Genomic DNA, 19,935 nt, shown 5'->3' with positions numbered 1-19,935 from the left:
AAATGATATCTATATTCTTACAGCTTAATACTCTATCCAGCCTTTGTGCTAAGTAAAAGTAGATATAAAAATATGATAGAACATTAAATACAATATTCCTTAGGATAAGCAGAGGGGGTTGTATGTAAAGCAAATCTGTTTCTTAATAAAAAAAAGACAAATTATTTATGCAAATTTATTCACCAAACACATTTTTGAGAACTTACTGTCTGTGTCCCAGGCACTTTTCTAAGCATTGGAATAATAGAGAAAATAAAAACAGTTGATTTTATAAAGCTTGTATTCTCTGCATTCTGTCTTTGAGTGAACAGAGATGACTGAAATAAACCAAGACAACAACCTCTTGAAACATCTACAAAATAGAGCTAAATATTATTCCAGGTCAATGCTTTCACAATTCATAAAACAATCTAAGAAGAATATGGCCTCATGGAGATGAACTGTTTAATGTAAATTAATAACTACTGGAGAGTGCAATTCCTTTAACTTAGTCTGTTGGACTAATCAAGGGACTAGTTCTAAACCTTTGAGTTCTGAACAGTGAGTTTACATTTCAAATTTCCTGATAACCGAATCACTTACAGGATGACATAGAAAATGCTTATTTCTTCCCTTCTCTGGTAACATAACTTAAAAACATGGGAAGTTAGAGATATAGTTAAAATGCAGTGCATAGGAGGAGGCACTGTGCATCAGGAAGACAGGCTGTCTTATGATTTGCTAGAAGCTCTGAGCTCCAGTCCCAATTACGGTCAGTCATGAAACACCTCAGGCCCTCATTTTCATTCTTGGCCTCTCTACTTCATTCTTAGTGTAGACAAAGTAAGTTAATGTTTATAAATGAACTCTGAAAACTCTGTACAAATGTAGAGAATATATAAAATTTAAATATTTACATCTGCTAAATCGGATTTTTAAAGTCAAGCAATTAAAATGGCAAAGCTACTCATCAAAGGGACATTTGAAAAAATGCTTACCTGTCCTCCACATCACCTTAACTATAAGTATATTTTGCTACCTTTTAGAAAGATATGAAATCAAATATATTGTTCATATAATTTGAGAAAGGAATTTTTTGTACAGTCCAGTGATATCTAAAGTAGAGGGATGGTATCAGAAATGTGACTATTGCCTGGTGGAACTTCATTATATTACAAGCCTTGGTTTTACCCTATCATCAAACCCTCAATATTTAGCAAGCATTTAACAAATATTTATTAATTCTCTGCAATGAAAGCCCAGGAACTGTGGTCGATGCTGGAGGTATCACGATCCACTAAGAAGCATGGTCACTGGTCTTTTGCAATTTACACTGTACTATCAAACATTACCTGAGGTTATTAGAAGAAAAGGCGAGAGGGAAATGAGGCCGGAGTGGATTTATTTCAATTCTATGACTACACATTACAAGATAAGGTAGAACGAAATATTAGTAATTAGCATTGTTCCTTTGACCTCTTACTTTGCAAGGGTTTCTGTACTAGGTGATGTCTGACTGGAATCAAGGCTGAGGGAACAGCCTCGGCTGCTGCACATTCCACATTTTATAAAACATGAAAGAGAGATGATCACAGGAATAGCTCACAAGTCATCCTTCATCAGGAACTACTTTATTATCTATATTCATGACCTGGGCTAGACCGCCTTCGGTTGCAAAGGCGTTGTATTCAAAATAACTGGGCCTCACGCCCCGCGTGGGTCCAGGCCAGGGAGTGAGGCGCGGCCCCATTAGAATGCATCCGCTGTCCCTGCCTTGACAAGTCCTGAGCAACCTGCCAGCGCCATCTGATAGCCTGCCAGACGCCAGCCCGGGAGGAGAGTCCTCGTGCTTTCTCCAGCTTTAAATGCTTTTGCGAGCACCAAGAGAATAGAAAAAACTGCTAAGCAAAGCCCCTTTGCCATTCTTCCTTTTTTAGGGTTACTGGCTGCTTTTTATGTTTCTGCTTCCAGTTTTTTCCATTTGTTTTTTCCCCCCTGTTTTCCGTGATGAAAAGCACCTCATTCATTTCCCCCTGGAAGGGCAGTGCAGCTACAAGGGAACATCTGTGAGGCCAATTAGCTGGGCTGGGAATGTGATATAATTGTTGTTTTAATATATTTAAATTACATGTTAATCACTGTGTCATAATTTATAGGCTTTGAAAATAACTTTTTGTACTTGAGAGCCAAGCCAGATTTTACTTGTTTTTGCTGTTTTTCGTTTTTGCAACAAGCTCTTCTGGTTGCCTGCCACCCCCCGCCCTCCAATTCCCCACACTCGAAGAGCTGAACTTTAGTGCTGGAGAGAATGACAGCTGCAAGTAAATTGGTGGAGTAAAAATTAAGATCCCCACAGTCAGAGTGAGCTGGAGTGACCTTAGCGTTCCAAGCAGAACAGAGCGGGGCTCTCAGTTAAAAGGCTTTTGTTTGCCCGCCGGGCCCTCTCTGCCGTCCATCAGGGGCAGCTCTGCGCACCTTCAGGAAGCAGCCTGGGCGCGTCTGTTCAATTAGCTGGCGAGGGCGTTCACTGCCAGCAGGGCGGGGAGGCCGGGAGGGGTTATGCACTGGCAGGTGATAGGCAGATTTTTTTTCCGGTGGCGGGATTTGTAAGGGTGATGGAGAGAGTCAAGTTTAATTTTGTTGCCATGTTGCTGGGACACTGTATGATTAACTTGTACTCAAATGCCAGAGGTTGTAGAGAAGGCAAATGTCAGCAAATATATCAAATGCAGTGTTAAAGGCACTTTTACATACATCATGTCTTAAAATTTACTTTTCAGTTGAATGATCAAGATTTGAGCCTCTGTCTTACTAGATGCACTGTGTTTCTCATATTTATTGTTTTAATTAAAATATTGTATTATTTAATATTGTTCCTGGGAAATTTTAAATTGTTAACAAGATGAACTGTGTGTTATATTTTTAAAACGTATCATAGAAATCTATCTTCTTACAAAACAAACAAAAACACAAGCTTAATGCTTGACTTCTATCTAAATTAAGCATGTGCCTAACGAGAGGCAGTTCTTTTTAATCTTCAGATAATTGTTACTATCAATATTAACTATAGGATTAAAGTTTCTAGGGCCAAGAAACACTCCAAATCCTTTTAACTAAAATAGAACGTGTCTCCGTAAGATGTTGTTAATCCATCAGCATTAATTTATCATCTGAACACTTCCGCATAGTAACTATTAAGGGCGCTCTATTTTATTCTCTGACATACATTCTTAACACTCGGATGGGTATTTTTACATTTTCACAGGTCAGGTAGACGACAGATTAAATGTTTTTTGCATTACGTACAATTTCTGATGCATGACTCTTTTTCCCAACTGAGTTCAACCTATCAGTGTCTGAGACATCTAGATTTAGAATCTTCATTTTTCATAGAACCAGAAGAAAACAAACAAAATATGTCCATATACCAAACACCAGTAAGGACTGGGATAAGCCTATTGACCCTAGGCAGCTGGCTTACACAAACACATATGCTATACAAACACATATATGAAATGGCCTTTGTCCATTTATTTGTGTTTATTTATTAATGTATTTATCTATTTGGTTTGAGTATGTGGAATACTTACTTTTTTTTAAAAGCAACTAGGTTTTTACTCTACACACAAAAATATAAGTAAATTATTATATATAAATAAAATACATAATGATATAACATTGTAATAAATAAACAGATAATAATGACCTTATGATCCAGCTGAAGAAATATTAACTTGGGCTCTTACCCTTTGTTCAATTTTCACTAATCCTAGAACATTTAATTTTTCACAGATGTCTCATCTATTCTATTACAGAAAATTATTTTTAATAACGGAAAGCTGTGAAATGCATCAGTAAATATAAATGGGAGTTAATGGATTTTACAAGTTATATGAACATAGTGCCTTTTATAAACATTGACAATTCTACTTTAAGTCTGTTCTTGAAGTCCCCTTAGTTATAATGTCCATTCTTAAGAAAATTGATAAATAGGAAGGGAAACTAACATGTATCATGTACCTACCAGATGGCACAGACTATTTTAGATTTTATTAATTTTTCTGAAGTCTGAAGGTCACTGTCATGATTAAAACTTATGAGTCCCATTTTACGGATGAGAAAACTGAGGGTCGGGAAGGTTAAAAGTTCTTCCCATGTACACACAGCCGGCTATCTGAATCTGTTACCTTTCATTATGCCACATGCAGATTTTCACTTTAGCATTTCTATTTTCTCCTTGCCCTTCCTTTGCACCTGAATAGAACCTGAACTCTTCCGTTGGGTAAGTTCTTGAGGTTTCTTTTTCTTGGGAAAATATAATCTCAAGTAAGAGTTTGAAAAACTCACTAGCCTTAGTTACAAAATACTGATAATGCTTTACACCATTGCCCCTCCCAACTTATTTGCATTTGAATTAACTACAGGATTTAAACTGAAAGTGAAACTATAAGTAGAATGTTAAGTGCTAATAGAGGAGATACATATATATGAAAAATATCCTTTCCTAATAGTTTTTTCTTGTTGATCTAAAATCATAGTCACATACATATATGTGTGTACACACACACACACACACACACACACATTTATCTACGTTTCCAAGAGCAAAGCCAGCCCTGAAGCAGGAGGAATTTTTTTTTTATCCTTACGTGAGGATATGTTTATCAATTTTAGAGACAGAAAGGGAGGGAGAGAGAGATGGAGAGGCACGTGCAAGAGAAACATCGTGATGGGCCGCCTACTGTACGCACCCCAACGGGGGTCAAACCTGCGGCCTAGGTATGTGCCCTGCCTGGGCGCTGAACCAGTGCCCCTCTGGCGTAGGGGCGGTGCTCCAGCCTACTGAGCCACCCTGCCAGAGCAGGACATAGTTTTAAATAACTGGAGAGCACAAAGATTTTCCATGGCAACACTCTTGCTTATGAATTTAGTGTTCCTAGTCCAGGGATAAGGCACAGATTCCTTTTCCTGCATGACTAAGGGTTAGTAAGCTATTGTGTCCCCAGGCAGCCACTCCTCTACCCTTTCCAAATGTGGCAGAACAAGAGGATAGTCTAAAATATCCATGGCTAGATGGGTCGATGAAATGAAGCTGAAAATTCTTCACTTTATACTTTCCTGCTTTAAGTCGATGCTCATATTATATGATGAAGTCAAAAAACATATTAGCACAGTCAAAAAAGAAAGGGTATAAAAATATGATTTTATATTAGTACCAACATTCCTTAGCTTCATTCAAGATAAGCAATAAGAATTTTGTCACCATTCTTGAGATTAGTAATCACATGGAATTTATGTCTCTTAACCTTGGTGGAGCTGTAAGCGTTTTTTGTTTTCTGGTTTCTGGCAACTTTCTTTCGCCTGTTATATTTCTTTTCACAGCCTGTTGTGATATTTGAACGGTTTCCTAATACCACTTAGCTACTAATTAACACATTGAGCGAGGACTTTAAGGAGGCGCACTCCTAGGAGGTTTCTTAAAGACCTCCCCATAGTTCTTTTCTTCTAAGGATGGTATGGCCTTTTTTCCTAAAATTTTTAACTTATTCTTAAGAATATCTAGTTCAACTGTAATATCTTTGTATAAGACTCAGAATAAAATTATTTAGCCTTTAGTATGCCCAAATCCTTGGGTAGGTTGGTTAAGTCTTCAAGTAAAGACATGAAGTTGTCTGTGTCTTTGCTTGAGTGTTTTTTATCCAACATCATGAATATTATTTACTGCAGACTTCTTAGTACATGAACAATGCACTGAGGTCAGGAAACTTTTGAAGATAAAAATCCCATAGCCCTTGCCCTGGCTGGTTTGGCTCAGTGGTTAAGGTGTCAGCCCTAGGACTGAAGGGTCCAGGGTTTGAGTCCGACCAAAGGCACAAACCTCGGTTGCAGGCTCTGCCCCAGTTGGGGTGAGAGAGGGAACAACCAATCGATGCTTCTCTCTCCCTTCCACTCTGTCGTAAAAACAATGGAAAAAATATCCTCGGGTGAGAATTAAAAAAAAAATGGACCTGGAACAAGTGGTCATATTAGGTCCTTCTGCCTCTTAGGGTTGTATGTCATGTGGCTGTTAACAAATTCCTTAATCCCTTGGGCACTCAGTTTCTTTAACTCTGAAAAGAGCAATGGGGCTACAGAACAGGTAATGAGAAAGTTCACTTCCAAGTAGCAAATTGTTTATATGTAAAATGAATATTCTGCTTTAAGCCCACAAAACTGATTGTTAAGTACTGTAAAATGTGATTAGCGTTAAAGCAAAGACATCTGACAAATTTTCTTGCATAAATATTTTCAAAGTACATCAGTCACTTTTTCTTTTTTCCCCCCTTTTTCTAAGTGGAATATCTATGAAATGTCTTAGCCTATAGGTAACATATAATTGTATGTTTTGGAAGGTATGATTGTGTTTAGATGGTGTCTTGTGAAAACATCATTTTGAAATAAAACGACCGAATTTAAACTTTTCATTTGACAGATGGAGCTACTGATGCTCTAAGAGGTCAGGTTAATTTTTCAAGTCAAAGGACTGACAGGACTAGAAACAGATTCCCTGAGTCCCCACCTAATGTGCATCACATTATACTTTATAGCCTCAAACTGGCATTTAATAAATGATAAAAAGTCAGTTTTAGAATTTTTGTGGTACATTTTTTGTTTCTCAGAAAATAATTTTTTACTATACCTGAAAGGATTGGCCTTAACCACTATGGTATTTGTTTTTAATTGAAAAACACATTGATATACTTTTAAAGTGAATTTAATGGAGCTTGATTATAAGACAGATACCAATTTTTCTTATCCAATAAGCTATAAGTTTATTACGTGAAAGTAATACCCTAATAATATTAAATACTGTAGATTAAAGCTATCCATACACAGATTAATTAAAAGCAGAGTTTATTAACATGATACTTTATATATAAAAGATTGCCTTCCATAGAGAGGAAGTATGTTATTTAAATATTCTACCTATAAAAGCCAGTTATTAAAAACTAGATATATGCATTTTTTACCTTAATAGTGTTTATGTCTATCGATAAGTATATAATAAGAGGATTTGGAGGGATTACAGAAATAGTTTTAACAATTAAGGAACTTACAGGGCAGGTCTGAACTAAGATGAGAAAAAAGAAAACTGTGAACATTCTAAATTTGAATGACATTACTTTAGAATTGGAAATGCTATGCCTTGACCTGGGTATAATACGGGGTGGAGGGAAAACAGGTTTAAGCTGTTCCTATGGAAAATCATGCAATAATTAATAAATACTAATACAAGAATAAACTCTGTGTTTCACAAACTCGCAACTGTACACCTGCTTTTGCCCCAGCCTGTATGTGTCCTTTCGTTCCATTGATAAAGACTTATTTAAATCACAACTGTAGGCTCTGTGTGTATATGTGCACATGTGTGCATGCGTATGTATGTGTTCGTACACACACTAAGAAAATTAATAGTTTCTAGCCAGGTAGCAAAGGTATATTTAACCACTCAAGCTGAAACATTTTCTTTGCCAGGCTGTCGCTCACGGGCGGGCCGGGGTTTGCTGTGCCTTTCCATTCTTTACATGTGGACGTTATTTATCAGCAGGTGACTCTCCTTCACTAAAACGCTATGTACGAGAGTGTTCTACTTAGAAGTGTTTCTTTAGTGGCTATTTGGAGTCATTCTATTTACTTATAAGCAATAATACAATAGTGAAATATTCCATAATTTAACCTCCTTGGCAATAATCCAAGCTCAAGAATTTTTATTAGATATTCAAAATAACAATGACAGTAGTTAGACCAATATCTGTGTGAAAATGTAAAAATTACAAAGGGCATAGTTTGTGTAGTGAGAGACAGAAAACAAATAATATAGAAAACAGAATTGCAAATTTTATAAAACTAATTTTGGCATTTAGAATTGATTCAGTGTCCTAAATGACAGGTGTTGGCAACAAGCAAACAATTTAACATAATACAGATAAGGTTTTCAGTGTTCATGTCATTTCGGTATGGACCAGGCTGGAAATATCTTCAGTTATGCTAGTTTTATGCAAACTGTTTACCAGATAAAAAGTGACTGTCACAATGGTTGATTCATCCAACTACTGCTCTTTAAGCTACCAGGTGGCACAGCTGCTGCTGTAAGTAACAAGATTTCTAACAGTCCACCTGGAATTAGGACAGCTGGTTGGTGTGAGCTGATCTGAATAATATACTGTGGATACTCGGGTACAGCTACTGACAGAGCAAACAGCGCGGCTGTCCCATCAGCCCAGAGCAAACACCAGCTACATTTCACAGAAACAGGCTGGTATTTACAACTGATCTGAGCCAAAATGAGTATCAGATTGAAGGAAGCACCCCAAGAGAAAAGAGCTCTCCCCAAAGCTCCCAAATATTATTTTGCTGCATATGAAAAGGAAAAAGAAAATACACAAAGAATTCCTGCATCTATTTGTAAACCACTTTGGAATGTCCTAAAATCAAAAATGACCAATAAGTACTTCTTAGTTTCTTATTTATATTCTTTGCTGCCAAAGTCAACCTAGATTAGCCAAGACCACAGTCATAATAATTTCCTATAGGCTCTAAAATGGCTAAAACTCTAATTAAAAATATAAAGAAGGAAAACTATAAAATAGACCTGAAACAAAAGAAGCTAGTTTAAATCTAACATGGGTGCCAGAAATCACCAATCACATTCTATTTTCAGCTAAGGCAATAGAGGTGGCAAGTGACTTTTCTCAAGGCCACACAGCTGGTTACTAACAAGCAAAAATCAATCGGTTTGATTAGAAAAATATTTTTATGGTTTACTATGGGTAGAAAGAAATCTACTTGGAATACCTAGATTAAGTTTGCCTAACTAAATCAAGGGCAACTCAGGTGAAACGCTAAAGCAGTTGAAGTCTGATCACTACATTTCCTCTTCATATTTGACTTCTCAATTGCAGGCCCCTGTTTCTTTTCTTCTCCCTGACAGACTCCAGAGCCCATGGGTTCCTGTCCTGGTTCTATAGGAAATGCGACTATATCTGTATCTGCCTCCCATCAGAGATGTAACATTCTGAGTCAGTAACTCACATTTCAAAACATCTTCCCTTATCTACACTCTTATCCTTTCTTCAGGGATTTGCCTCTAGCTGGCCACAGAATACCTTTTCAGTCTAATTAATTTGGGGAATTTTTCTCATATTGGTATTTGTAGATCATCATGGCCCTGCAGCAGGTAACACTGAATTACTGAATACCAGTTCTTACCCACATAATTAACTGTTGGCCTTACTTCTCAACTGGAATGCTCCATGGCATTTCAAGTGGAGTATTTCCAAGACTGAAAGGAACATCTCTTCCCCTTACTCAAATCTAATTCCCTTATCCTTCTTGGCTTGGTGAATGGTATCAACAATTTATCTACTTCTACTCGTCACATCTCTTAGTTTCATCTTTGACTGCTCTGTTTTATTCTTCCTTCCTAAGCATCCAAGGTCTACCCATCCAAGTGCCTTAACACCTTGAGAATTCAACCATGCTCTCCATCTACCCTGACACTATCTTAGTTGTGGTGAAGGTGTCACAAAATTTATTATTCTAACAGGAATACTTTGAGCATAAAAAAAGTGCTGTGAATATTTAGAACGGGATAATAGGAGTGAACCAGGACTCTTTAGCAACAATAGGAACATGTGATAAACTTAATTATGACACAATTTCTTAACTAGAGTACTTAAATAGTTGCCTAATGGGTCTCCTCAACCTTAGTCTTTCCCTTCACTCCATTCTGATGTTCACACTTCACTCTCCTGCTTTTGAAAAAAAAAAAAAATCATCATTGCAGTGATTACATTTAATTATTATTTCAAAAATATTTATCAAGAACTTATTATGTGCCCCATATAAATAATTTATCACCTGTATTTTAATTGTCCATTTACTTCATTAGTATGTCTTTTTCCTTAGGCTCCAAAGCTACTTAGAGGACTTACTCTAATTTACCGTCACATCATCGATACCTACCACTGGCCAGAGACATGGACACAGCGAATGCTCAGGAAGGGTCTATTGAGCCAAAGGATGGATACATAGGAAGATACATTAAACCCAAAGAGTGCCCCTATCAATGTGAACCTCAGGGACTCCATCCGGCCATTCAGCTACTCTGGGTGAATCTTAAATTGAAATTGAACTGCGAAACAATGATCTGAACAGCATATCTCATCTAGTACACTCACCCTTCCTGTCAGTCACTATTTCTAGAGGCACTGTTTGAAATCTTAATTCTAATGCTAAGAAAAGTATTCTTACCAACAGTGAATGTTTCCAAATACAATGGACATTTCACTTCTAGTTATAAAACTTCAGGAGCCTATCGCTAGTATGACAGCAATCCCTTGAGACACCTATGTATTTTCTACTGCTTTAGAGGTCTAGAAGGCTCAGGCTTCAGCTTTAGCCCCGAAGAATATAAATTGTTAACTATGAACAAAAGGAAAGACAGACCTTGAGGATAAATTGCCTGCAGGCAGATGGAAAATGTAGTTTTGGCTCATAAAATCAAACACAAATCCCTACAAGTCCCTTTTATAAGAGGTACATACCACACACCTATATTTCTACACTAAGGTGCATTACAGACACCTCTAAGGAAGAATCATTTAAAATTTTTTAAAAAGCATTTTAAAGATAATTGTGGCTGAATAGTATAGTTGTAAGTAATTGAAATTTCAAATCAAAATGATAGAGTGTTGTTCTCTAGACAGGGAAGAAGCTGCACTTGAGGCAAGATCACTGCCACCTAACAGCTCTGCGGCCGTAGATAAGCTTTACTCAGTTTTGTGTTCTCATCTGTAAAATGGGAATAATAATGTCTGTCCTGCCTGCTTTATGAATTTCATAGGTTCATGTTCCTGTTAAGTGTCTTTGAATAAAATAATGTATTATATTCATGTGCAACATGGTACTATGTCCAGTAAATTAAAGAAAATACAGCTGAATGCTAACTTGTCCAATTATCACTCCCACAAACCATATTGAAAGCTGCAAACCAAATAAGCATACATTTCTTATATACCAGAATAAAAGTACCTATTCAGCTACATATTTATGTGTGATGATAGAGGTTTTTTTGAAAATTTAGAATCACATTTCATTTGAAACAACTGTCAGAAATGATTGGTGTTACGGATGTAAATAAAATAGTGGAAAATAATTTTACAAGTTTTATTTGAATGTGTATTAATTAATACATCATAAAGTCATCATAAAACATTCCTTTGGAAATTACAAATAATGATATGCTTTTCTTTGTGTATCAGTAAATCAAAGCAAGACCCTTTAGAACTCTTTCCTTACTTAGTCACAGAAAGGTGCATATCAAATGTCCAATGATAAAATCCTTAACCAACTAAAAGAAATGAACTGAATGACCTAACAGTAGAGATTATGATAAACTGAAATAAAATCTTCATTACTTTTGTTTTCTTTAGAAGACGATGATGAAAGTCAATGAAATATAAACATTAGAAATTCATATCTCTGCAGAGTATGTGTTGGCCTTGATTTTTCTGAATCACTTCTAGTGAGCACTTGAATGCATCCAAACAGACTCCTAATAAGAAATGTCTCAGAATTCATGCTGAGGCGTTGTCAACAGGCCAAGGAGAAAGTCCCCAGTGCTGAACATGTGCTTAGATGGAATTTTTTCTTCCCTATGATTGCTGATCTTTTTAGGGGAAGGTGGCACATTAAGAGAGACAAATAGTAATGCAGGAAATGTTTGAAGTCTCTTATTCTGTTTGGTAGAAAGGGAATTTCTCTGTGTCACCTTTTTAATAAATTAAGATTTGAAGCATTTTATAGATTTTATAAGCATACTAAACACTTTTAAGAAAAACATGTCTGGGAAAGAAAGTAGCTCAGTTACAGAAAAGTGCTTAGATTTGCAACCTGAAATAATTTGAAAAATGATTTGGAGTTGGGAAAAATAAAATAGATTAGATGTTCCCACATATTATAAATCCTGGGCTTTCTCCCAAGGACTGCCAAACAAACAAAAAATATACCAGACAGATAAGACAGGCCCCTGGTATATTTCCCAGGCCACTTTGTCTTTTATTACACACTAGCACAATTATTATTTATCATTTTTAAAGGAAGAGATTAAGCCAAGGTGAAGCTATGCTTTGACAAAAGAAAATAATAATAGTTGATCTTATGAGTACAATCACAAAGAAAAGTATGGTTGTCTTTCTTGCCATATGTCTTTAATGTTAGGTACCCCAGGCTTTCTTAGGAACCTTTACTATTTTTTTCATATCTATCTATCTATCTATCTATCTATCTATCTATCTATCTATCTATCTATCTATCTATCATCTATCTATCATCTATCTATCTATCATCTATCTATCATCTATCTATCTATCTATCTATCTATCATCTATCTATATCTATCATCTATCTATCATCTATCTATCTATCTATCTATCTATCTATCTATCTATCTATCATCTATCTATCTATCTATCATCTATCTATCATCTATCTATCATCTATCTATCTATCTATCATCTATCTATCATCTATCTATATCTATCATCTATCTATCTATCTATCTATCTATCTATCTATCTATCTATCTATATCTATCATCTATCTATCATCATCATCTATCTATATCTATCTATCATCTATCTATCTATCATCTATCTATCTATCTATCTATCTATCTATCTATCTATCTATCTATCTATCTATCATCATCTATCTATCTATCATCTATCATCTATCTATCATCATCTATTCTCCAGGAGTTTTAGAAACTGTTCCTAATTCATCTGAATCATCTTAGGATAACAAGGTCCTTATATATAACCAACCAGTTGTATTAGTATGTCATCTCTCTCATTTCTCCCAAATTTTCTTGTCTAAGTGTTTCAAAGAGAACTAGTAGCTCAGATTTTGCAAAAACAGTAAGTGAGAAGTGGACATTTTGACCAGTCCTAGGGCTGATCTCTTAAAGTCTTATTGAAAGGTAGGTAATGAAAGGTTCAGTTAAGAACCACTGGAAGTAATATTCACACCCTACAGCATGTGTAGGATTTCTATCCAGTCTGTTACCACACAAAAGGACATCGCATGTCAGTTATGGAGGAGGGGATATTTCCAGCAGAGCTGGCCTCAGGCCCAGGGTGTGAACTGCTTGCTTTGCAGTACCTTCACATGCGCCTGCGCGAACATTCTGGTCCAGAGAAGCGGCACACTCATCCTAAGCGTACGGTCAGGCGGCATTCATAGAGAGCCTACCAGCCCACAAATGAAACTTTTAAAAATGCTGGGTCATCCTCCTTCACAAGGGGGGAAGGAAGCACAGTGAATAGAGGGTCCTTTGTCACATTCAATTTCGGCCCACACATCTTGAGTTTCTAAACAGAGAAGCCCCCCAAAGCTTTTCACTAACGTGGTATTTGAAACCAAGAACCCATTCTTTCCCCTTTGTCATTTCACCTCTACCAAGGCTGAATTTACCTTAAAGCATAAGGCTTAAAACTTCAGGCCCACGATTGCATAGCCTGGAAAGAGCTCAGTTCCCAGGTTCACGTGATTTGGTAAATTTTGAAAAAGTAAGGTTTTTATTTTTATTTTTGCATTCATTTTCTTAGAGGCCTCACCCCCTACTCCCAACGATGTGTCTGGCTCCACAGAGCCTCAATCCTTCCATACTCTACCCCCATTTTCAGAGAATGTTTCCTACAGTTTACTCTTTATCAGAAATCTGCGCTCAGCAGCAACCATCCTGCCCACCCAGGGGCTTCCTTGGAATATCTTTCCTAGTGGAGAATCTTCATTCCATGGTTCAACTCAGGCATTAGAGCCCAGGTTAGCAATGTGCTGTAACCTTCCAGATCACAGCTCTTCAAAATTCATTCCAGCCCCTCCTCTTCTTGAAGTTCATGCTAAATGGTAATTCTACAGGCCCTTATCCTTGTGGTTATTACTTACAGTTTTTGCAGGCACTTTCCAACACTCAGATTGTTCCCTGGCATCACTCAGATTGCTCCGTGATATCTGACTCAGTTCAAACTCCTTTCCCCATGAATGCCACTGAATATCTAAGCACCATAATTTCTTATGATCTTACCTCTACTTCGCTTTTACCACCAGATGGCTATATCTTGATAGTCAGATCTCATTGCCCATGGTCTGGTGTTACACATGGCCAGTTTACCAAATTACTTCAATAAATATATTTTTTCCCCTCTCAGTGAATTAGAAGAAAAAAAAATGGGGAATGCATTTGAATGTGTTCCATCTGTAAATTTTAGGTTGAATAAAATTTTATCTAGTGCTCAGGGGACAGAAGCCTCCCCATCTGACAGACAGGTTAAAATCTCATTCTCAGATTTCCTCCTGCCGAAGATGACCTGCCCCGTCCAAGATGAAGTGTTCTTTGAATGCACTGGGACTTACCCTCCCCTACCGCCTCCTGGACGTTTCTGTACCTATTCTCCGATTCCTGTTATTTCTGTCTCTGTGGCTCTGCCAGCTCACTTCACTCCAAGAACGTTCGGATGCCCATTATCCTAGGACGCTTCCTCTGACCCGTCTGTCACCCTCACTCACATTATATCTCCTTTCTTCACTTTACACGCACAAAAAAATGTTCAAAGAAATTCCCACGTCCTGCCTTTGCTCTTCAGTCAATTGTATTTTGTTCTCCACTAGTTCTGCATTCTACTAAAATAACTCTTAAAAAGAAGACCAGTATGTCATAAATCATAATAATGGCTTCAAAATCAAGACTTGACTTCAACTGGAGCTCTAGACACACATTCCTGAGTAGCTAGTGGCCATGTCTACTCACATTTCAAGACATTATTTATCTTCCCGTTTTCTGCATCCTCTGGTCTCTCATGCATGAAGGACAGTGTTAACATCTTTCCAGCCTCCCAATTAGAAAACATGGGGTTACCTTGCCTTCTCTTTCCACCTCATTCTGAAATATTCAACTGGTACCCAATTGCTGTTGATTGTATTCCAAAAATAGTCACTTATATCAAACTTTATATGCTATCTCTTTTGCCTCAGGAGATAATCAGTCTGTTTTAGTTTACATTTCAAAAAGCTGCCAGAATTTTCTCACTAGAAGCAAATCTAACCTTTTCACTTAAGAACACCAATTTGTTGCTATGGTCCCTTATGCATTCTTTGTCCCTGTTGTTAACACTTTTCTCGTTACATTTTATTGACTAGTTACTTATCTATATATTTCTTGAGGGCAAGACTGGACATGGTCCTAGTCCTAATAGACAACCAAGAGATCAGATACATAGTAGATAACACAATAAATGTTTTATCAATGAATAAATGAATGAATAGGTGTTCTTTGCTACGGGCCTGAAATTTGTTATTTGACAGAGGTGAGCAAAAATTTCTAAGCTTGAATTAGTGGATAAACAGCTACTAGTAAGACCATTCAGTTAGTCCTGAAAGATCCATTAACATTAATAAAAAAATAAATAATAAAAAATTCAAAAAGTCAAAACTCTTTTCCGATGCAGTTATCTCATCTTTAAAGTACTGAGTATTAATCTTATATAATGATAAAACAACAAAAAACTATCAGAAGCAGAGTGAGAGGGAATGCATCGTCTGGTTCTCTTATTCAATAGCTGTGCCTCAGTTTCCTCACATAACAAACAGGCAATAATAATAGTAAATGTCTCATAGAGTTCTCATGAATTTAAAGTAATAAATAATAGATACTTAATATTGTATCTGGCCCAAATAAGTGATAGTAGGTATCATCTATTATCATTTATTTTTTGAAACACATCATACTCATAAATATATGTGATTACTAGAAGTAAAGGAATGAGTTTAGTCATTTCAACCCAGGAGTATCCAATGGCCTGGTCTCTCTAACACACAACTACAGTATCTGGCCCCAGTTTAAACAAGACTATACCAGACTCCAAATAAATCTGAATTATGTACATCTCAGTATCTCCAGTATGCTAAAGAATTTTAAACATTATTATTTTCTTCCAGAGACACAAAACTATTAAGTATGGATGTTACTAAACAATGCCTGTGATTATTGTTGAAAAAAGCAACCAAATTGGTTGTGAATTAAACATCCGAATTCCTTCCCTCTCTGATTCACAGTGCACTTTTCATCACAATGTAGAAAACATTTTGCAGCAAAGATACAAAGTATTTGGCATTTTCCCCACGGTGGTCCACCTACCCCTTGATGGAGCTTTCGCTCAGGTGTAGTGACAGGCGGGTCCGTACAGAGCACAGACTCGCCTCTTTAGGACACACTGGTGTCAGAATTCCCAGCTACACAGGGGACTTTTCACTCGGGCAGGTGAGCGAGGAGAGGCTGAGACACAAGCCGCCTGTGATGAGGGGATGCTCAACAGCAGAAAGTGCACAAATGAAAGCTGATGAGGAAGCCCAGCCCCCACCATCCACAACTCTCTCCTCCAGCCGTTTCACAGAGTAATCAAAGGATATTCTGAACCTCTCCCAGTGCCATCAGCCCTTATTGAGAGGGAAACAGAACATCTCTCTCAAGTCTTTGCAGAAATAATCATGATAGCAAGCTGGCCTGAACAGGGAGCTCCGGCAGACAAAGACGGATTTGTACAAATAAATAAATAAATAAGTACATCAATAAATACATCAATTAACTTCCACAGAATATGAATGGAAAGTTGATGATAATCTCCCCGCTCTATTGTGCAAAGGGTAAAGAAACTCATAATTATGCTCTCCAGGTCTAGTGCCGCAGAGAATAGGCTTCCTGATGAGATGCTTCCCATAACATACAGTCAGAGCCGGGAATCTTGTGTCAATAATCCTAAAAAGTAACCGGCTAAATGATTTAGATAAAATGTTCATTAGCATCTGAAATCTAAGTATCCTCTCTAGCTGCCCCTCCCTCCTCCTTGTTTCCTTCCCGACGTCGGATTGTTCTTTTTCCACTTTTGAACAAGGGGAAAAAGCCTATTTTGATTGTTCAAAAAGGCTTCGTATGCTAGCTGGCAATTGCTCAAGAGTAAAATAATCTCATCGCTATCACTGAAATGTGCTTTAACACCACACTCTCCTTAAACAAGCGGCACTGCCGTGGGCCTGGCTGTCTCAGTGTTGCAGGAGCCTGTTGCAGGTCTGACTCCAGTGCCCGGAAGAAGCTGCAACGGTGCCTGCAAGATGTTCTTTCAGAATCACGGTTAATACGTGCATCGCTCGGCTCGCAGCTAGAAGACCTGACACTGGTTTGGTTCTCAAGTTACCAACCTCTAGACCAAGGTACCAAGTCACTGACTAGGTCAGGGATTACTGTGTTATTGGGATTCTGGTGTGAAAAGAAAATGCCCCGTGTGTCAAAGTTCTTCGTAAACTTTCAGGCATTACTTAGCTATCATCTGTTTCTGTGAACGTTCCAAGGATGGAAGTTCCTCTCTGATTTTAAAATTATATGACTTGCAGTGGACTTCGAATCCTCAAAGGATTCAAGGGAGAGTGAAGGTAATTTTCAAAATGTTACTTTGTAGGCAAGAGTCAAAGAAGAGAGTTTCATAAAGACTGTCCCAAATATTTTAAAAACAAATGAAAGAAACTGGAAGTCTGTACCAACTATTTTTAATGAACTTCATTTGGATAATTATAGGTTTATATTTATGTTTTGTTTGATTATTACTTATTAAAGATGATATATTGACTTTGCATGCTCTTTAACCAAATGAAGGTTGGAACTCAGAAGTAAAAACTGCAGACCAGACAGGTCTGAGCTCAAATTTCACCCTTTACCATACAAGCTGGAAGTTTTAGCAAAAAGACACTGACTCTCAATGTTTCTGTTTCTGTCTGTGAAATGGAAACAGTGATGCTTTCCACTTACCCTTGTTGTGAAGGTTAAGGTTAATAAATGCAAAGGCTCGGAGCAGAACCTAACACATAAATAGGTGATCGATACATGGTAGCTGCTATATTTAAGCTCGCGTTTGAAATTTTTGAGACAGTTGTGAAACTCGGAAGGATCATTTTATTTTGAAGCCCATTATCCCTGAGACCCCATACAGACAGATTTCTCCTCCCTGGATTCCTGTCCTGACTTTTTGGCTCTGCCACCTCCATTAGGTCCTCCTAAGCCATTACCTCTTGGTTACAGGGAGTCTCACAGGAGAAAAAACAGAGGAGGCCAAACAGGAGCAAGGGCCCTGGCTTCTCCTTGCACTCCCAGCAGGAGCCTTTTCAACCAATTGATGCTAAATCTCATTAGACTTTAAGTCAAAGTCAAGATTTCCATAGTTTTCACCAGAAACACACACACACACGCACACACACACACACACACACGCATAAGCAGACAGAAGCAACAGAGAATTGGATGGAATGCTAGGCTTATGGGTGCTCGACTTAGGAGAGATTGGAGCATGGCTTCCTGCTTTCCCCTGAGAAGCAAACGCCACTGAGCTATGGCCTCAGTTTACACATCTGTAAAATGGGAGCATTGGTATTAGAGGGCCTTTAAGAGGCCCTCCAGCCCTGGCACCCTGTAAGTTTGTCATTACTTACACACCCACTTCATACTACAATGGGCTATCTCAGTGGTGCAAATTACTATACTGACGGCTGATCTGTACAGTTGGGCCAAGTGTGATCTGCACAAACCACACTCCATTCAGGGAAAATCTAGCTGGAGCCGTGTGCAGAGAAGGCCATGCATGCTGGGGGGAAGGAAGGAAAGGGAAGCAGCAGGTGAAGTTAAAAGGTTGCGTTGTTAGCATGGCAAGGAGAGCCCAGCGCCTGTGTGTAAATGGCAGTGTGGGGATTTACGTACAGAAAATAATTTCTTTTGCTGTGTATTTCCTGCCAACGTCTTCTGCTTCCTCAGCTTTGAAGCTGGGAGGTTCTAAACACTCGGTGCCACTCCAGCCTGGGCGAGGGGTGGGAGGGTCACTGGCCTACCATGCTGTGAGAAAGGCCCCCCCCGTGACATGGGCAAGTGTGCAATTACAGGCATTCGTGTTTAGTTTTAAACATATCGAGGGCTAGGCTTTGTTTGTAGATGAGGGAGAGAAAGAAAACTGCCCCAGCCGGTTTGGCCCAGTGGCTAGTGTGGGCCTGTGGACTGAAGGGTCGTGGGCTCGACTCGGGTCAAGGGCACGTACCTCGTGGGCAGGAGGCAACCAATCGACGTGTCTCTCTCACATTGAGGTTTCCCTCTCTATGTCTCTCCCCTTCCCTTCCACTTTCTCTAAAAAATTCAATGGAATATCCTTGGGTGAGGATTACCGAAAAACAAACAAACAAAAACTATAGAGAAATTCATAATATACTCTAACAAGGAGGCACTTCTCAAAGTCCAGATCTGCTAGAAGTGATTTTTATGATACCTGGAGATACAATTGGAAAATAAAGTCTAAAAATTATCTCTTTCTTACTTAAGAAATTGAATAAAAGTCATCACTTTTGTTTGTAATTCCTAAACACAGGGTTAAATGAAGAATCCACTGGTACTATAGAGGGTTTATCACTATGTTTAACAAGATGCTACGGCCAAAACGTAATGAAAATCCTTAGGGAGTCAGAGAGAAATGAAAGAACAATACTGGGTAAAAAATGCTGTATTTCATCAAAGAAAAGCTGACAAAGAGCAGATTGTAAGGAAGCCACTGACAGAAAATACACTGGGCAAAAAGACAGCCATATTTTTGCTATATAAAGTAATCATTTGAGAGGGTGAGGGATACTCTCAAATTAGTGGAAAATTAGAGAGATCAGTACTCTCTTTGATATCTCTGTCATTTCCAAGAACTTGGAAGAATAAACAAATGTAATTGGACACTATGTTCCTATTTAGGAAAAAAGGCAAATCCATAATGCATAAGACAGCTCTTTGTTAAAATAAATCAACCGCCCACCCACGCCATCAATCGAAAAGAGAAAGCACCA

General features: G+C 37.9%; 1 protein-coding gene across 4 annotated transcripts in view; it reads right to left on the bottom strand.

Annotated features, from left to right (window-relative positions):
- Positions 1–19,935, bottom strand: part of ERBB4 (erb-b2 receptor tyrosine kinase 4) — a 797,001-nt gene that overhangs the window by 7,646 nt on the left and 769,420 nt on the right. The gene's annotated exons all lie outside the window — the stretch shown is intronic.

The sequence above is a fragment of the Miniopterus schreibersii genome, assembly GCF_964146895.1.
Source record: "Miniopterus schreibersii genome assembly, chromosome: 7".
Lineage (NCBI taxonomy): Eukaryota > Metazoa > Chordata > Mammalia > Chiroptera > Miniopteridae > Miniopterus > Miniopterus schreibersii.
Note: the sequence above shows the minus strand (reverse complement) of the source record. Positions and strands in the feature narration are given on the sequence as shown.